Source organism: Oculina patagonica, unplaced genomic scaffold, assembly GCF_052425735.1.
Source record: "Oculina patagonica isolate OP01 unplaced genomic scaffold, crgOcupat unplaced2, whole genome shotgun sequence".
NCBI classification, from domain to species: domain Eukaryota; kingdom Metazoa; phylum Cnidaria; class Anthozoa; order Scleractinia; family Oculinidae; genus Oculina; species Oculina patagonica.
This window is the reverse complement of record NW_027558036.1, coordinates 293,673-310,569: the sequence shown is the minus strand read 5'-3', so window position 1 is coordinate 310,569 and position 16,897 is coordinate 293,673. Positions and strand designations below refer to the sequence as shown.

Genomic DNA, 16,897 nt, shown 5'->3' with positions numbered 1-16,897 from the left:
TCTTATGAGTAACCGCTGGGCTACATGTAATACACTACAGCCTCCCACTGCCACCCACTGCAAATGACTCCTTTTTCGCCAATACCGAGAGATTAGGCAGCGTAGACTTGTTTGTAACTCCTTACTTATTAAAAGTCACGAGAATAGCCAAAGTTGGCAAAGTTATAATCAGAAGCAGTACTTGCAAATTTAGTTTTTGAGGCGATTAAAACTAATTCATTTGATATGAGCTAGTTTTAAATATTCTCATTATAACGGTTTTTACTATTTTGTAATTCAAAAAAAATTCAGCCAGCCAGAGATGGGTTAACAAGAACAACGTAAAATACCAGTAAACGAAGGATAAACCTTCAGTTAATCAGTTTAGTTTATGGAACGAAATTTGGTACGTTCAAGTCAAAAAGTCAGTCGGTTTTATATTCGGCATAAACATAAAAGTTCAAGCTCAAAAAGTAAGTAAGTAAGTAAGTAAGTAAGTAAGTTGCCTTTATTTAAAAACACGATTTGGATAAAAGCTTACAGCTTGTGGGGTCGTGTAAATTAAAAGTATTAAAAGTTAAAAATATTTACAATTAATTAGGCTATTTACATTTGTATTTGATTTTAAAATTCATTTATAGTCTGCCCTTTTAGTTTTGCAAAAAGTTGTATTTTAATATTTTGATCATTATCCAGTTTGTAGCAGTTCTAAACAGGTTAAACTGTTGTTACCAATGATCGGGCATTTGTTTGGTACCATTATTGTAGGAGCAACTGTAAAAGGTTTGCAGTACTGATCCATCAAACTATAAGAGATGGAAAGTGCTGGAAACCGTTAATAGCCTCCTTAATTAAATACTTGTCAGATGCATGTACTTACAAATCAGCTAGACTTGATAGGTTTTCAAATATTCCTTCAGGCAGCACTTCTATTTTATTGTGGCTAAGGTCCCTGCAAAAAACAAAATCACATATTGTACGATTACATTAAGACAGATCGACCCTTATATGCCACACCTTTAAGATGATTAAAAGTATCGACCCCTCGAACGAAACTACCCACCAGAAGTAATGAAAGGAAAACACTGTTAAATGTGACAGTAACAATGGTTGTTCCTTTCACAATTTTACGGTCGTTTGCCCTTAAATTAATCCGTATTTTATCACAGTAATCGAGCGTAAGCTGGATAAGCAAATTATATACAGTGATATATTGTCCTATTTGCATCAAGCCACCAATAATAATTATTGTCACCAATTGCAATTATTATGTGGCCCACGACAGTTAAAACTTAAATTATTTGTTATGAGCCACTTTTAAGAAGTTTTCTGTAATTCAGCAACATTTTGACTGACAGACACACACACAAAGAGAGTCGGACAAACAGGCAGACAGTCAGACAGACTAGACAGACAGACAGACAGACAGACAGACAGACAGGCAGGCAGGCAGGCATGCAGCAGGCAGGGAGTTGGACAGAAAAAAAAAAAAAAACAGGCAAGCAGACATACAGGGTGATATACCTCCAGTCTGACAAAGGCACCCCCTTTTCGTAATAACCTCCTGTATAGTAATCCCCACTCACATCACCAAGAGTAAGTGTAGTTATTTTCGCTGAGATGCCTGTGTACCCAGTCCCTCTTGCGTCAGGAACACGAGTGATGAAAGGACTCCTTAGGCTATCTTTGAACTTCTTTGTATTGTTTAGGGTTAAAGTGAATCGTGCTGTTAAGTCTGTTGTATATTAACTGCATCGAAGCTGAAATATGGTTCGAACTGTCAAAAATCTGATGTATATGAACATTTCCTTGTATAGTTACTGATTGCGTGTTTTGGCAAAAAACTGTCAAAGTGAAGTTGGGATCACCACCTTACTCGACCTGTTTGCTGTACCTGTAAAATTTCTACCGTTATAAGCGTTGATCATATTGGACTTTGCTCCTTTGCGATGCAAAATGTGCGGATACTGATGAACTGCTTATCCGTTAAATTTGGTACCAGTTCGAGGTGAATGGCTCGGGTTAAAGATCTTGGTTTGCGCCCGACTCTTAAAGAATAATCCGTACACTGCCGTCGCAGTTACTGTGCCAACAGTATCACCGAAGGCATGTAAACAAAAAATGGACTGCCTTTGGCTGTAGCTAGCCTGCAGGAAATTCTTACTTTATAAATAAGGTATTCCTTGAACTTGCAACAATGTTTTACCAGTTTCTCTGTTATTAGTACCGAATCCCACGGTAGGTGTTGCACGCAAACCTCTCTGCGAGTTGATTTGTAGTATAGGTGGTCTAACCCAAACTGTGGGACTAGCCACTTCTAAGAAGCAAAAGCCCTCTAGCCTCCTTACTCAGGCTGTGGGCTAGAAAGATTGCCACTCCAAGAGGGTCAAATACAAATGCCTAACTAGTCAGAATTTCTCTCTTACTAGTTTCCACAGAACCTTTGGTAAAGATCACGACCATGGTATCTTTCTGCTTGCTCCAAGAAAGTCTCGGGAAATTTGCTTCTTTGGCTTTCATGCACACATTTTCCTTGTCATATATTTTCCCATCGTCTCTCAATTCAGCGTTAGCCACCACCACATAATAGTAGCATGTATGTAGTTTAAACTCCGCTTCTCAATATACTAAGACTGTAACCTTTTCAAATTATAAATTTTGCCCCTGGGCAGTGGTAATTCTTTCACTAACGATCCTCAAAATCTTCGCGAAATCTGGCTTTCAAGTTTTCTAGCCGTTCTTTAGAGTTCCAAGAAGAAACAGTGACTGTGTTGAATCGATCAACGGACAAGTGAATATCAAAGCCTAAAACCTGTGTGTACCTGCAAGACTAACGGTTAAAAATCGCCACAAAGCGCAACAGCTAGCTTTGAAACGGTTTTGGATCAGCACACTCCAGAGTATGTTTTGGAGTGGAGGCCCAGTCTCCAATCTACAATCGTTCAAGGAGGAACTAGTCTGATATTCCTTAGCGGATGCGTCGAAGATGATTCGTATCTTTGTGCTTTCTGCTTTTTTCTCTTCTGCTGCTTTGCAGAGGGTCTTAAAGGGGCGGTTTCTGGCCTCTGGCACGGTTCATGGGTAAAAAACAAAAAACAAATCACGGATCACGAAATTAAAATTTCATTTATCCGAATCACGAAAATAAGCAAGAAACGTCCTACTTTATTATCTTGCTGTTACGCAAAGAAATTCACATTCACGTGTCACGAAAAATCAAATCTGGTAATCCCGCATCACAAAAATATCCCTGAACGACCCTCTTTGTAAAGAAGGTCAAAACTCCCTTTCTTCCTGAGGCTAATCATTAACTCTCTCCACGGTCCCTTTCTCCAGTTGGTCTTGGATTTCATTAATTAATAATTTGTCGCCAATTTTTAGCTCTGTGCTATTGGCTTGCTATGTCTATATCCATTCATCTTTTTCTTCAGTTTTCTTTCTCTTGAAATCATTTTTGGCCAATCTCCGAGGGAGCAACAGATTACGACATTCACCTGAACTACGTTGAAATTCTAGAAAGAAACCTGAATAGACTAGAACGCTTTTTTTCTGGACGTTTTGCATTCCATCCAGGACCGAAACTCCGTAAACGAACATTTACAGAATAGAATCATGTTTATAAGTTAAATGGACTCACTCACATGATTCTATTTTGTGCCTCAGGGTTGCAAGTGCTTACTTTATTCTCTCGCTCCTGAACATTTACATTTCCCACAAGTTTAGTTACCTTTTTTGCATCTTTGGAGACTAGCAGCAAATAAGACCCGATTATGCATGCAGTGACACTGTTTCAAACTATATTTCTGACGAAGGCAACAGAACGTTTGCGAATATTTAGTTTCTTAAAAGTATTTATAAGATCATTTTACACTTTTAGATCAGTTTCAAAAATGTTTTTAAGTGGACATAATAAACACTGATCGCCCAAATAACAAACTGTGACATAGTAAATAATAAATATGGTATTTTTTTTTTTCAAACTGTGACATGTTTTCTGGAAAAGAATATGAATAAGACAACAACAAAAAGGGGCCTACCTTCTGTATAAGTCAACTGATTTTCTTAAAGGAACTGTGTCATGAATTTAAGCCAAATATAAACAAGAAAAATGGCCGCAGGATTAAGTGAAACATAAAATTAACCACTTACAATGACGAAGAAACATATCAATAACGCAGCAAATTCAAAAGAAAATGTGAATGGACAAATATTGAGAAGAGTAAACGGATTGCGGTATGGTTCTTTGCCAAATCTTAAATGCGATGCGATGATAAATTATCAACATCGCATATAAATACTACAAGTCATGAATAAATTGACATTGTTTTAGTGCGACGGCTGAGGGAACATACCAAGTGCGATTAGTAACCAGCTGGTAGTTTTGGTGAATATTGTTGGGAGTCCGTTTTGGGTGTTCATATCGTTTGAGGGTATTGATGTACACTTATGAGTAACCGCTGGCCAACATGTAATACATTACATCCATCTCGTCCTTCGCTTAAATACTTTACGTCAAATAACAGAAAAGTTCCTTTAAACACGCGTTTTGAGTTCATTTCTTGTTTTTACACTCGAACCAAACTCACTAGTCATAAACATGGTCCCTGCGGTTAAAGGGACTATGTCACGGCCAAGTTAATCTTATGTTATTAAATTTTGCCAAATATTCGCAATGAAACTAAATGTTTGCAAAGAAATTAATTCTTTGATACTAAATGACAAAACCATAACTTCCAGGGCGTCATAAATTAAAGTAACAAGCAGACAAGATTAACTTTGAAAACTGTTCCGCCGGACCATATTTCAAAAGCCCACATCGCAATCCGTTTCAATCTTCGACACTTTTGGCCATCCGTACCTTCTTTTGCATTTGGTGTGTTCTTTAAATATTCCTTCACTGTTGTAAGAGGTAATTTTATACATTTAAACGAATTTGATGGTCATTTCCCATGCCTAAGTTTGGCTTAAATCCGTGACACGGTCCCTTTAAATTCATATAAAAATGTTCAAATGTTACTTTTGAAACACAGCAATGAATATGACAGTATAAAAATCCCTAAGTTTAGTGCAGAACATTATCGTTCAGTGCTTTCGGATGAGTACTAATTCTGTCAGATCTTCTAACTGGCTGCTCAGCTGTAGGTATAGCAGCAGGTAGGTCAGGTGGTGAATCTGTCGTTGGTACTGGATTCTCTTTCATGGGTGATATCTCGGCCGTCTTCGGTTCCGTCGGTGGTTCAGCATCCTGTAGTGGAGCTCCCTGTTCTTTCTGATCTGGCATGTTAAAGGGCTTGGTTCTAATTGCACATTTAGTTAGGCTTGTAAACGTTTCCATTGTTACATTTTGTCATCTAACCACCTTATTGTGTTGATATGCAGAAGGTCTCGCTTGTACTGAACTCCCTGTGATGATCTCAGTAGCACCTGGTCTTCACAACGAGACATCACCTGATATGGTTCATTCTCATAGCAAGACGACAGCTTGTTTTCATTCTTCTTCTCTAGCGAAACAGTGTCTCCTTCTCTCACATTTCGGTCTCTAGCATGAAACCTCTTGTCGGCGTAGTCCTTACGCGACTGCTTTCTCTGTGTGTCCTGATCACGGATTCCTTGGTCGCTGACTTCTTTTTTCTCCTCTTCCAAATCGACCAGCTCAGGCATTTTGGTTTTAAGCTTACTTCTAAACAACAATTCAGCAGGACTCTTCCCTGTAGTCGAATGTGGCGTTGACCTGTATGCCAACAGGAACCTGTTTAGCTCCTCCCTCCAATTCTTTCCTTTTGCGTGAGCTGCTCTAACAGATTTCAGAAGCGTCTTATTCTGCCTTTCCACTTGGCCATTTGCCCGTGGCCACAGAGGTGTCGTGTCATGGTGCTCAATCTCCGATTCTTTCAAATACCCTTCTACTTCCTTGGACACCAGGTTTGAACCATTGTCGCTGCGCAGGCCTCTGGGCAATCCATGTCTTGCGAATTGGGCATCTAGGTAATGAATGATGGTTTTACTGGAAGTTGATCGGATGACATCGACTTCCATCTCCCCTAACCGTATTTCGGTAGTACAGCACCCGAAAGAAGTTTCTTTCAATCTGCAAAAGGAAGTAGCTCTTGGAAGGGTAGCGGGTCCCTACCACTCCCCGCTACTCTGCTACCCCCAGGGCGATAACATTAATTAGCACATTCCAAAGGACCCCTTATTCCCATAGATTTTGTGCGGGTCGACGATGCCATCCGTATTCTCCAGCCTCTAGGAAGGGGAACCTTTATGGCCAATACTGATCTTAAATCAGCCTTCCGCCTGATACCAAGTCATCTGGACGACTGGAGCTTGCTGGCTAGTCACTGTAGCTGGCTATCCCAATACTATGTAGACATGTACTTACCCTTTGGGCTTCGAAGTGCCCCGTTCCTTTTCAATCAGCTGTCGAACGGGCTTGAATGGATCCTTAAAAGTAACTATGGCCTCCAGCTTGTTATTCACATCGTGGACGGACGACTTTGTCATTGCCGAACCGTCTAAATTGGCATTTTTAACTAGCTTTAGCACTCTGCTACGGGTAGTTATGTCCCTTGAGGCCCCTGTCGTAGCGTCCAAGACAATAAGGCCCTCCCAGGAGATTGAGTTCATGGGCATTGCTTTAGACAGCGTCCGCATGGAGGCCCGCTTACCACAGGATAAACTCTCCAGGATCATTGAACTGTTGAACTCTTTCAAAATACGTCGCTCAGTACGCCTGGTAGAGTTACAATCACTCATTGGGACTCTTCAGTTTGCATGCAAGGTGGTGGTGCCCGGGAGAACCTTCCTTCAGCGGGCGATTAATTTGACCAGGAGGGGATCCCAAGCCGTTTCCACCGCATGCGGCTTAATAAGGAGTTCTTTAAGGATCTTGAATACTATGTAGACATGTACTTACCCTTTGGGCTTCGAAGTGCCCCGTTCCTTTTCAATCAGCTGTCGAACGGGCTTGAATGGATCCTTAAAAGTAACTATGGCCTCCAGCTTGTTATTCACATCGTGGACGGACGACTTTGTCATTGCCGAACCGTCTAAATTGGCATTTTTAACTAGCTTTAGCACTCTGCTACGGGTAGTTATGTCCCTTGAGGCCCCTGTCGTAGCGTCCAAGACAATAAGGCCCTCCCAGGAGATTGAGTTCATGGGCATTGCTTTAGACAGCGTCCGCATGGAGGCCCGCTTACCACAGGATAAACTCTCCAGGATCATTGAACTGTTGAACTCTTTCAAAATACGTCGCTCAGTACGCCTGGTAGAGTTACAATCACTCATTGGGACTCTTCAGTTTGCATGCAAGGTGGTGGTGCCCGGGAGAACCTTCCTTCAGCGGGCGATTAATTTGACCAGGAGGGGATCCCAAGCCGTTTCCACCGCATGCGGCTTAATAAGGAGTTCTTTAAGGATCTTGAAATGTGGAAAGCTTTTCTCTTGAACTGGAACGGGCGTTTCCAGCTCAGAATCTAGAACTCTACACCGATGCCGCGGGCTCTTTAGGCTTCGGGGGCTATTTCCAGTGAAGGTGGTTCCAGGGTGGCTGGCCTCCCCACATGCTTTTGAACCAAAAACGGGAAATAGGTATCGAATTGCAAGAACTCTTTCCCATCGTTGTTGCTTGCGTCATGTGGCACCCCTTTCTTGCCGGGAGACGCCTCCAATTCTGGTGTGACAATATATTGGTCGTGTCTAATATAAATTCTAGGCGTTACAAAGTACCACGCATAATGGAGTTGGTCAGGCGGCTCGTGCTCCTTTCTATGCAGCACAACTTTGTAGTCCGGGCTTGCCATGTCCCCGGGGTTTCAAATGAGATCGCCGATGCAATCTCCCGCTTTCAGATGCACGCAGTGCTTCCTGGTCCTCGCTCCCGACGCCGACCAGCACTATTCATGGCTAAGATTATACACGTGTAATGCCAAGCTGTGCTGAAGTACAGTTCTTTCTACTGGCATTCCGAGCAGACAACCCTTTAGCTATAAAAGCCCAAACAAACTGTTCACAGTTCACTTTGGTGTTCTGTTGTACAGCTAGCGCAGTTAGCACTTGTTATACTATTGTTTGTCTTCACGACTCCTTCATGCCCCTCGTGAGCCAAACTGACAACTCTTTTGCAAAGAGCTTGCGGTACAACAATTCTCGTTCCCAGTAGAATTGCATGACCGATAAAGGTCAATTCATTGCGCACTGGCAAGTATGACTTGAGAACAATGTCCCATTTTTCTTCGATGAGGCAAATTATGACTGATTAGATTATTTTGAGTGCTTCATGGTCTGTTACGAGGTCAAACTGTGGCAGTCCATACAATTAGAAGTGGAAACGTTCACATGCCCAAACTAGGGCTAGTGCTTCTTTCTCGGTTTGACTATAACGGCCCTCCACTTGGCTCAAACTACGACTTGTGTAACAGACAGCACGACTATCTCCATTCTTTTATTGGACCAGCACTGTTCCAAGCCCCACTGGACTGGCATCTGCAATAACACGAGTAGGTGCGTTCTTATCAAAGACTGGTGCACTTGCAACTTGACTTTTCAATTTCTGAAAAGTCAAGTCGCCCCACATAAACAGTTTTCCTTTTCTGGCAAGTCTTCTTAAGGGATCAGCAGTTGTTGTAAAATCGGGTATAAACCTGGCACTGAATCCAACGAGACCCAACAAGCTACGAACTTCTGAGGGTGTCTGCGGTTGACTTGAAAAGTGCTATTAACAGTGTTACAGTTCCCTGTGGCAAGAGTTCCTGCTGGATCCACTCGAAAGATTCCGAGATGCAGGGCAGTCGAATATCCTAGCAAACAACGACCTGTTTTGACAACAACGAAATCTGCCACAATCTTCGTTTTACCAACAGTCTTCTGACTGAAACTGACCTTCGATTTCAAGCGCACGACCCACATAAGCATACAACTTTCTTGTGCAGAGTTGTGCCTGAAGTTACTGATGTTTTAACTCCTTAACAGTGTCCATGCTTAAAAGATTGCTCCCAGGTCCAGAGTCAACCAACACATCCCTGTTTACTGTCCCAATGCTTACACAAAGCACTGGCTCAGCAGAAGCGGCCAAATTGCATGTCTGCTCTTCTACGGTAAAGACAAATGAATCATTCTCATCTGGAGGGTTCCAACGATCCCTCTACAAGATTGGCCTGCATTTTCTCAACTCTGATGTCTTCCGGCCTCCCCGTCGTTAAGTGGTATTTGTTTTTCCAAACTTTTGGATCCTTCCCCTCTTGCAACAGCTAGCATAGTGTCCTACACTTCCGTCCACGAGCTGGACAATTGCCGTCTTTAGCCAAGTAACCTTCTTTTCTACAGTTAAAACAAACCCTTTTACCTTTCGATCCACGCCCAGACCTTTGTTCGACAGCATTAGTCCCTGCTCCAACACTTGCTCCAGGTTCTTGTCGGTCTTGACTTGGCGTAACCGGCATTTGACTCACTTGCTCACGCGAAGCTTCCCACTTTCGGACCTTATCCATCGCAGCCTCTAGCGTAATATTATTCACCTCGAGTAATTTCTTCTTCAGTTCAACATCGGGGAGCTTTTCGATCAGATGATCTGACAAATTTTTTACCAAAGCTGCGCCAAAATTACAGTGACGAGCTTGTTTCCGTAAACGAACCATAAATTTATCAGCGGTCTCCCCCTTGGTCAACGCAAGTTGTCGAAAAACCACAGGTCGCCCAGACGTTGTATTCGATTTAGGTGATTATAAGACAATGTATGAATATACTTTGAAAATTGCTCGAAATAGAACTTGTATTGAAGATTTGAATAAAAATGTATTACCTTATGTTTATCATGCGTTATTTTGACATTTCTGTGCTTCTGGAGTGGGTTTAAAGCCGTTTAGACAAGTTTTTCTTTCCGACGTTGCTTCCCCTAAAGAGAAACGAAAGGCAGGTGACCTAGTTCGCCAACGGTTCGCACTCGAAGCTCCTTAAATACCACAAAAATTGTCGAATCTCACCAAAATTGCTTCAATACAGCCGTCGATAATTCTTCTTTCGATTTCCTTCGCTTAAGGTTCCAAAGTTTATTTTAACCGCCCGAGAAACGCTCGTGTTCGAGCGCTGGGTTTCCACTTTTGCTTTGTCTGAATGCGTGAAAAGTTATCTTGGGCACAAGATTAAAAAATTTAGCTAAGCGACCGCGCCATGGCGACAACGTCGGAAAGAAAAACTCGTCTAAACGGCTTTAAACCCACTCCAGAGGCACAGAAATGTCAAAATAACGCATGATAAACATAAGGTAAGAAATTTTTATTCAAATCTTTCATACAAGTACTATTTCGAGCAATTTTCAAAGTATTCTCATACATTGTCTTATAATCACCTAAATCGAATACAACGTCTGGGCGGCTGTGGAAAAAACATGGACTTCGTCCACGGCGCGAAAGTGAGCATCAAGAGGGTCTGGATGGGGTTAACTGACAACTGACAAATGGCCAAAATTTTAACTGACAACTGACAAATCGCCTAAAATCTAACTGACAACTGACATTTGTAGTGGCTTTTACTGACAACTGACAACTGACCAAACTGTCCTAAATAACCCACATGAGCATCGTTAATCCTAAAAAACCCGTTGTAAATAACACTCTTTGACTCTTTTCGTCAAACAAATGTACGTTTTATACGAATCTCAGCAGCGGGACGCTAGAGTTCCATATTTCGTTAATGATTCACTGTATGACCCATGTACATCAGGGTCATATTACCAGCTACGATCTCAAAGTTACGCTGAACACGCGCCAGTTTATGCAATGGCCGCCAATGCTGGCGTTGTAAAAGCTATTGTAAGCTTTTACAGAGTTGACTCGAACTCGGCTTTCGATCGATTTAGAAGCCGTATTCCGATAAATGATATAAATACAGTTCATGCGCTCAAAAAGCACCTTGTGGCATTCCTTGGCCTCAAAGATTTAACTAGAAAATGCGGCCTTGGTGACTTTGACATCAAGCTTTTCCGAATGGCACCGAATGAGAGTGGGAAAAGCGACAACTTCGCCATCACCACAGACGACCAGTGGAAGCTCGAACTACCAAGCTTACTGGATGGCACAGGAAGCGAAATGAACAGTATGTATTATAAGTGCATTTGTATCTTGTATTGATATAAATATGAATTATGCCTGTTAGTCCAGAAATCCTACAAGGTACGACTACGTGTTTCTTGTTCCCATTTTTGTTGCGATGTACGATGTGTTTGATACTTAATTATTTCTCTTGGCGTTATATATGTTATAATTACTGTGGCACTGTGTATATAAAACTAAATTTTGAAACTTTGCGGCAATGTGAACCACCGAGCGCGTTTGTTTCAGGTAGAAAACTGGTTATAATGCATGTACATGTCACATTTCAGTCGTATCAGTTGACCATTATGTAATTCAAGGGTTAAAACAGTGGCTAAAAATAGCGGTAATTCACAGCTAAAAACAAAATGTTACTGAAAACACTTCGCACTGCAAATGTAATACCAATCCATTAGAAATACCAATTCACTAATGATTATCATAACTCTCAGGGTCAATTCCTTGGATTTTCGACACTTTTTCATGCTGACTCAAATATCATCGTCCCTGCTGCATGTCCCCTCAGTGTGAACAACACATGATTTTGTCGCTGCTTCATATTGCTGCAACATGTCCCTGCGTCTTGACCCCACGTGTGCGGAGACCTTTATACATTATTTTTGAGTATAATGCACATTTTTTATTACAGACCAGTACAGGTTTTCATACTTCCACCGTGGAAACTCGGCTTTATTAGAAGCCAGCTTTTTTAATCGAGAAAATATGATACTCGCGGTTTTACTCAAATTCTCAAGATATTTTATTTTGCTCCGTAAACTCTTCTTGATATTTATTAAGGTCTATTAAGTATAAAGTGTTGAAGATAAATAGGTAGATTTAGACTGATATAGGTGATCATTGGTAGGCAAGTTAACGCTTAAATTTTTATCTCAGGTTGTAATGCAATTGCAATGGTTTTAACTCCAAATCTGAGAAAAAATAGTTCTTTAAGTAAGAATCTTGAATTAACGATACACTTTACGTTATATGTGCCAATCGAGCTAGCTTTTGGGTCAGAAATAAATAATTTAGTTACACGGTTAATTATTAACAGTCAAGTAACTGACAACTGACAAATCGCCTAAAATTTAACTGACAACTGACAAATCGCCTAAAATTTAACTGACAACTGACATTTGTACCCCCCATCCAGCCCCTCCATCAAGCGTACGAAGACACACTACATACTCGTTACCCTCCTCGGCATTGATCGGTCCTGAATCCGGAACGACTTCGAAATTATCTTGGACTTCCATGCCCGCTAAATGAAGTAATTGAGCTTTCTTTCGAGAGGCGTTCGTAATTCCTTTGCCATCGATGTAATATTGGTAAAATCGCTTCCACTGTCGCCACCGTTTGGCGACCTGAAAGGAAGAACCGGTTAAATCTTAGGGCGACAACGCTCGTTCCACTGAGTGCGACATCCTCGTCGCCAATTTTTAGTGTTCAAAGGCCACAAAGGCTTACAGCTGCTTTTAAAGCAGAACACACGCCCGTACACACAGTACATGCTTTCGCGCTCACTACACACTCTTCGCATCCCGGATGTACTCTTATGAGTAACCGCTGGGCTACATGTAATACACTACTACAGCCTCCCACTGCCACCCACTCCAAATGACCCCTTTTTCGCCAAATTTAGGGTATTCCTCGACAGTCTTTTATCATCCATGCAAATACCGAGAGATTGGGAAGCAGAGACATGTTCGTAACGCCTAACTTAAAGTCACGAGAATAGCCAAAGTTGGCAACGTTATAATCAGAAGCAGTACTTTCAAATTTAGTTTTTGAGGCGATTAAAACTAATTTATTTGATATGAGCTAGTTTTAAATATTCTCATTATAACAATTTTTACCATTTTGTAATTTAAAAAAAATTCGGCCAGCCAGAGAAACAGACAAGATGGGTTAACAAGAACAACGTAAAATACCAGTAAACGAAGCATAAACCTTCAGTTAATCAGTTTAGTTTATGGAACGAGAATTGGTACGTTCAAGTCAAAAAGTCAGTCGGTTTTATATTCGGCATAAACATTAGAGTTCAAGCTCAATAAGTAAGTAAGTAAGTAAGTAATTTGCCTTTATTTAAAAACACGATTTGGATAAAAGCTTACAGCTTGTGGGGTCGTGTAAATTAAAAGTATTAAAAGTTAAAAATATTTACAATTAATTAGGCTATTTACATTTGTATTTGATTTTAAAATTCATTTATAGTCTGCCCTTTTAGTTTTGCAAAAAGTTGTATTTTAATATTTTGATCATTATCCAGTTTGTAGCAGTTCTTAACAGGTTAAACTGTTGTTACCAATGATTGGGCATTTGTTTGGTACCATTATTGTAGGAGCAACTGTAAAAGGTTTGCAGTCCTGATCCATCAAAGTATATAAGAGATGGATAGTGCTGGAAACCGTTAATAGCCTCCTAAATTAAATACTTGTCAGATGCATGTACTTACAAAGCATCTAGACTTGATAGGTTTTCAAATATTCCTTCAGGTAGCACTTCTATTTTATTGTGGTTAAGGTCCCTGCAAAAAACAAAATCACATATAGTACGATTACAGTAAGACAGATCGACCCTTATATGCCACACCTTTAAGATGATTAAAAGTATCGACCCCTCGAACGAAGCTACCCACCAGAAGTAATGAAAGGAAAACACTGTTAAATGTGACAGTAACAATGGTTGTTACTTTCAAAACTTTACGATCGTTTGCCCTTAAATTAAGCCGCATTTTATCACAGTAATCGAGCGTAAGCTGGATAAGCAAATTATATACAGTGATATATTGTCCTATTTGCATCAAGCCACCAATTGCAATTATAATGTGGCCCACGACAGTTAAAACTTAAATTATTTGATATGAGCCACTTAAGTGTAATACTCCATAATTTTCGAGCTTTTTTAAAAGTTCGCGGTCACCGTACCTCACCGATTTCGCTGAAATTTGGCATGCAGTCTTGTTTTAGGGTCCTAACTACCAAATGGATATTAAAAAGTTTCAATTCTTTTTATTTTGGAAAATATCGAGAAGGCCGATTTGAAGCGTCCGTGACGGCCCGCCAACATGGCGGATCGAAGGTGTTCTTGTTATTTCGACACTGAACCTGCCGTCACAGTTTCTCGATCATACTTGGTATAGTTATAAAGAACTATCTTTCTTCTTTCTATATATCAAAATAGATTCGGTAAATGTTGAGTTTGGATGATCAACGGCCAAGAAGTTCGAAGGTATGTTAACGATGTTTTGAACAGTCTCAAATTTACTACAAAATGAAAGGCTAATAACTTCACTGTTATCTCGATTTAGAACAAGCCATTTACCATGAACAAAGCTTGTTCATTGGTGAATTGATTCCATTAATAAAAAAATTGGGGAAATGTAACCGTTAAGAATAAAAAATTATGGAACCTCTAGTAAATTGGCCATTTCAGCGCCATTTCAGCGGATCAGCTCATTTACCAGCAAATAATCGGGAGATACATAAAAGGGTTACAGTCGTTTATAATAAGCAGTATTTAGGTATTCTTTGCTTATCTTAAACAAATACATAATCTTTGCCAAAGATATGGCGATTTTTGAGCGTACGATCGTTTCTCCAAATTTTTATGTCGGCAACTTTATTTTATTTGTTGTCGAGATTATACGCTGTTGTTATTCAATATTCGTTTTACAAGAACTTCTGTTGCTCGCATTTCCCAAATCACTGTTTAAGAAATTGCCCATTCCGTAACAGGGTCATTCTTACTTATTCTTTAAAAATTACTAGGAAAGCAAGAATGTCATAGAACGGTTTTATACTAGTGAAAATACCTGTCAGACATAACTTCAACTGTTCGTGTTATCTGACTGTTTTCACAAATATGCAAATTAAGGAATTCTTAAAGTGCCTATCTTTAACTATTTCACGCTTAAAGATTCCTCTAAATCTTTTCGCCTACCTTTTTGGCCAAACGAAGTTTTGTGTCTCCAGGCAGAATGCTCGTTATCAGCAATGAAAGTCGAAGAGATACAGAAGCTCGAGTAAAATTCTAACTGCTGTGAAATGAACATCGTTTGAGCTTGACGTGTTTTTTATAGATTGCTTATTTAACAGCAAATAATCGGGAGAAACATGAAAGGGTTACAGTCGTTTATAATAAGCAGTTTTCAGGTATTTTTTGCTTATCTTTTTTTAACAAATACATGATCTTTGCCAAAGATATGGCGATTTTTGAGCGTACGATCGTTTCTCCAAATTTTTATGTCGGCAACTTTATTTTATTTGTTGTGGAGATTATACGCTGTTGTTATTCAAGTATTCGTTTCACAAGAACTTCTGTTGCTCGCATTTCCCAAATCACTGTTTAAGAAATTGCCCATTCCGTAACAGGGTCATTCTTACTTTTTCTTTAAAAATTACTAGGAAAGCAAGAATGTCATAGAACGGTTTTATACTAGTGAAAATACCTGTCAGACATAACTTCAACTGTTTGTGTTATCTGCCTGTTTTCACAAATATGCAAATTAAGGAATTCTTAAAGTGCCTATCTTAAACTATTTCACGCTTAAAGATTCCTCTAAATGTTTTCGCCTACCTTTTGGCCAAACGAAGTTTTTTGTCTCCAGGCAGAATGCTCGTTATCAGCAATGAAAGTCGAAGAGATACAGAAGCTCGAGTAAATTCTAACTGCTGTGAAATGAACATCGTTTGAGCTTGACGTGTATTTATAGATTGCGCTCGAGCTCCGTTAATTAAGTTTATTCATTTGGCGATCAGATAAAAATCAATGAATGATCAGAGTTATTAAAGTCCATTTCTAAGCACGAGAGACACGGAAGTTTGCTTCAGAAGCATTTATGCATAGAAATACCGGTTTATATTTGAGCGGTAAATCTGCATTTATAATAGCTGGGAGTTTGGGGTGTTTTTTGGTGTTTTTTTTTAGGGGGCTCGGGGGGGGGGGGAGGGGGGTGTGGAAGTGGTGCCTTCGTATCCTCTTTTGTTCTTTTACACAGTGGCCTGAATTTGGAACAGTTCGGGGAATGGATTATCAATTACTCTTCGTTATGCCATGTCACCCCTTAATGTGGGAGCGCCGCGCCTCAATTCACGATAAAAAATTTATGGCCGCCCGGTCCATTTATGTAGTTCTCCGCCAGGTCTCTCAATAGGCAGGTTACGAGCCTAGTGGCCCATCAGGCCGGAGCTCATACCGGTTTCCGCAACGTGAAGTGACAACGAGTATTTTTTACTCCACCCGAATGGGATGCTATTCCATCGCAGGGTTACCTCCCTTCCCGAAAAGCTAAAGATTGACTGGTAATCATTTTTACACCTGGGTAAGGAAAGGGACTCTGGGAGTTGAGAGGCTTTCCAAAGAACTTAACGCATTGTCCCCCAGAAGCTCTATCCAGGACTGTTTGGTCCAGAGTCCAGCGCAGTGACCATTATTAGGCCATCACGTTCCCCCACCGTGTAAGAAAGTGCAAAAATCTGGTTGTATAAGCCCTGGGGTTGTACAGTTTGGTACGAAATGTGGGCTTTTAAGGGCCTGTTTACAAGCAGGCGGGTAACCCTAGCACATAGGGTTACCCTAGATCCTAGGGTTACCCTAGCGCTCCCACATTTCTTCTTTTTTTCATCGACGTGTTTACAAGGCGCTAGGGTTACCCTAGCACCTAGGGTAACCCTAGCACTCAGCTAGGGTTACCCTAGGTGCTAGGGTAACCCTAGCGCCTTGTAAACGCTCTGCTAGGGATAACTCGCCTACCCCGGGACAACTTTATTTTGGCTCCAAAAAGCTAAATATGTTTAAAAATACCGACAAAAACAGCGAATTGTGAC

The 16,897-nt window shown here is 40.6% G+C and overlaps 1 protein-coding gene and 1 pseudogene across 1 annotated transcript in view; both read right to left on the bottom strand.

The window, feature by feature from the left end:
* LOC144640205 (uncharacterized) overlaps positions 1-16,897 on the bottom strand; it is a 274,821-nt gene that overhangs the window by 193,788 nt on the left and 64,136 nt on the right. The gene's annotated exons all lie outside the window — the stretch shown is intronic.
* Positions 8,927-12,493, bottom strand: LOC144640204 (uncharacterized; annotated as a pseudogene).